This window comes from Alnus glutinosa, chromosome 10 (genome assembly GCF_958979055.1).
Source record: "Alnus glutinosa chromosome 10, dhAlnGlut1.1, whole genome shotgun sequence".
NCBI lineage: Eukaryota > Viridiplantae > Streptophyta > Magnoliopsida > Fagales > Betulaceae > Alnus > Alnus glutinosa.
The window spans coordinates 4,702,918-4,707,104 of NC_084895.1; positions in this window are offsets into that span (position 1 = coordinate 4,702,918).

Sequence of the window (4,187 nt, forward strand, 5' to 3'; positions counted from 1 at the left end):
TGGCCACCCAGACTTTCCTTTTTTTTTCCCAATCACTGTATCGCAAGGTTCCTTTTCTTCATTCATCAACAGATTTTTCGCCGTAAAACCCGCCTTCCCATATTTGTCACTTTCCATTCCAGCTGCCGCCATGATGGGGCTAGGGTTTTCAGAGAAACCCCGTCGTCATCGGAGCCATGATCGTTGTTCATTGAACTCTGATGTGTAAATTTTAATACTCGCAAGCGCACGAATCGTTTGCAATATAGTGTATGTGCAAGTGCGAGATCGTATCTACAGGGAATTGCGTTGTAAAAATTAATTTCTATTTAAACTAATTCTATTTTAACCTAGTTCCAAATTTGGTGAATAATAGAAAAATAAAATAAAACAAAAAAAAAAATGTACTAAGGTTTTAGAATCCACACCCACCAAATCACAGCAACATATTCTCATGTTCGTTAATACACATCCGAAGTTCTCTCTGTAAAAATCTTATGAATGTTCTACTATGCTTCAAAAATTAATTAAATCATTCAATGAATCCGTTCTTTGCACAAATCACAAAAGATATCCGGTTTAAACCGAATCATCAAATGCATCCGCAGAACGAAACACAATGAATATCAATATTTTGATAAATGAAAAATCCAAGTAATCAATTAAATGAAACTATTCTCAAATCATCACATGTATCCGGAAATCACAATAGATATCCAAGAAATCATATCAAAAATTGAAAAGAAGTAGAACATTGAAAATATTAAATCCAATAAAATCGGATAGCAAAAACTCTCATGAAAATATAGTTGCTCTTCTAAGGTGAGGTTTCATTCTCAACCTTAGTTGAAAAATTAGCTACTCATTACTAAAAAGAAAATACTAAATTTCATTAAGAACATAAAAATAAAAACTTACAAAGAATAGAAACCAAAGAACCCAACTGCTGCTATGTACAATGTTGAGATGTATCTTCTAAGTGGTGCATAGCATGGGGTATTTATAGCAGAAAATTAGGTTAAACCCAATTTTTACAAAATGGAACCTCTACCCTTCTAAACCCTAATAGGAGAAAAGAACGCTAGGGTTTAGGGCCATATTTTCAAAATGGCACCTCTACCCTTCAAAAACCCTAATAAGATAAAAGAATGGTAGGGTTTGGAGTGTCTGCAACCGCCAGAAACAAGGAAATTCGAGCTCTTATATTGTGGGGCATTTATGACGTAGTAGACTTTCGAATTAGGAAAATTCTATTTCAAAATGATTTGTAGCATTTTGAATTATCTTTCCAACGCCACTGATTTCTCTTTAATCCAATGTTTGAGCTGAAAGTTATTATCAAAATACTATAACTGGTGCAGAACTTGAAATTTGATCCAATCCGATTTTGACTTCCAAACTTTGCATTTTTTCACTTAAAAATTACCGTTTTCTCTCTATGATCTGTAAAATACCAAAAACATTAGAAAATAACTAAGCTAAAGGTCCAATTAATGCAAATTAAGGGGTCCAAATATACAATATTTGGCACTCATTAAACTCGGCTTCCAATTCTCTTCATTCCAGTTTCCAGAGAACTTATAATTATGTCCTCCATTTGGATCACCATCGAAATGATTTCTACCGTATCTATTCTCTCCGCCATTCTCCTTCTAGTCGGATATTGGACCCGGAGCCAGGGTCCATACAGTTGCACCCCCTCCGTTTTGGCCTTCGATTTGTTTCCTGGCTTGTGACATCCCTGGTGATCATGTTTGATAATGCCGCAGTCAAAGTAGAACTTAGGGTGTTTTTCATACCGGAAAGCCACCCAGTTTGAGCGGCCTTGAATGTGTAGCATTCTTTCCCTGGCCAAAGGTTTAGTCATATCAATTACGATCTTTGCCCATAAGTATTCCCCCCAGCTTGCGTCGCCATTGTACACGTCCACTTCCTCCACAAGACCAACAGATGAGCCAATTTTTTCTCCAGTGACTTTACCCATACAAGCAAGAGGTAAATTATACATTCGAATCCAAAAAGCCGCATGATCAAAATTCAGTTTTGCCGGCGATGTAAGGCCGTTAAACTCTGCAAGAGCCACCAAATTACCATCGAAAAGCCACGGACGGCCTTCCATGATTCTGGTCCCATTCATACTCAAATTCCACAATAAACATATTTTCACCAATCACATTAAAAGTTATCTCTCCCATCGGTTGCCAGACGCGAGTCAAAGGAGCCTTGTAGAACTCCTTTGGAATTATGCGATCTGTCACCAATTTACCCACTAAGCATGTCTTTCCCTGGGTCACCAAAGGATCAATCTCCGGAATATCCAAAGAGAACCCCACGTTTTCTTCTTCATCAAGGGTAAACTTACCCCACACAGTCGAGAGTTTTTCCATCTTTCCCCATCTAGACCAACACTTTCAGACCACAATATCCTTTCCACAAATAGTACCACAAAACCCTTTCAACCAGATCAACTCTACGTCCGTGAGGGACTAGAGAGCAACAACTTCACCCCTTTTGTTTCTAGAGAGAAAACGCAAAGGGAAGATTGAGTCATGAGTACTATTATCTCACTTTTTCTTCCATTCCGCGCATGTTTTTGGTACTGTAGCAGAGAATGGTTTTAAGGAAACAGGTCAAACCTGTTTCCTTAAAACCTGTTTCAAACCAAAACGTGTTTCATCCTTTTTGTTTTAAAAACAAGTTGCCAAATGAATGAGAATTGTTTTCAAACACTACTTTCTATTTTGGAAACAAAAAAGTGTTTCCAAAACAGGTTACCAAACAGGCTCATATCTTCTCACTCCCGAATACATTATGCGTCTCTCTCTCTCTCTCTCTCTCTCTCTCTCTCTCTCTCTCTCTCATTCTTCTCCTTCTCTCAAATCTTAGCTCAATCGGCGAACAATGTAACCTCTAAGAGGCAGAGACGGTTTTAGGGGTGGCCGATATGGCGTAGGTGGTTTGCAGTGGTGGGATTCGCGACTAGAGCCAATCGGAAGAAGTCGTAGGTCTGCTACTTTTACAGTTTGGTTGCTGAGAAAGCATAGGAAAATATTTTGTTGAGTAACTAAAAGTCATGGGTTCTGTGTTGCTTTCTTTTTTAGTACCTCTTTTCTACTGATTTTTCCCTTGTGGTTGGTTTCTAAGGAGTCATAGGAAAATATTAGCCACGTGTTTGATGTTGCCGGCATTTGAATTTGTGGATTAACTCACGGTTCTCAGATGTTCAACCTAATCTAGACTATGAAAGGAGCGTTGAACGATATTTTAGACTCCAAATAGCCCATAGTTCCCAATATCTCTCATTTTTTTTTTTAATTACTTTTCCTTAGTGGCCAATTTGGAACATCTAAGGTCTGACATTTTTTCAACACTAACTGATCAAAATTACGTTGCTCCAACTTTCATTCCATGATAATCTAAAATCACAGCTTTGTCTTCTTTTTTCGCTATCACCATTACTCTAACAAAAAAACATGTTTTATTTTTTTTTTTTTGGATGAATATAATTTTTTGTCAAATACTTGAGCTGTATGGTGAAGTAATCCTTGGTGAACTACTTTTGCTTCTTACAAAATGCTATCTGGGTTGAGCTTAAACTTGATGTTCATTATGTGATGTTTGTTGATGCTATTTTTAGCCTGATGATGTAGCAGCTTTCGATTCGTTTCTTTGCCTATAACCTTCAACAAAGCAAAGGCTCGTTGGGGGTTGGCTGGCGAAGCCTTATCTGACGAAGCCTTCTTTGAAAGTGTGAGAGGGAAAAATGATCATCATATTAGATACCTCTTTACCTCTTAGATGATGGGTATATATATAGGCTCCATTCTACTGTTGATGCAAAGTAAAAAGTCTTATTATTGTACAATGTGAACAGTGACCAGTAAGGTGTGTAGATCTCAGGTATGGTGCTTCACACTGACTTTTGATTTGACTTGACAAGGGTTGGAGATCCTCTTAAATGTTGAGAATTTTGGTCATTCCTGACCAAATATACAATCCCGACTAAACATATAACCTCGAACATACATATCATCCGAGTAGTCATTCCCGATTGAGCATATAATCTAGACCAAACATACCATCCTGAGTGTATAACCTGAGTACCGTACAACCCATGTGTAATCCGAGTGGGGGATAAAAATTCCCCAACAGTTACTCGCCAATTCTTTTATCTCGTATTTTGAGATAAATGAATTAAGCAAGGGAAT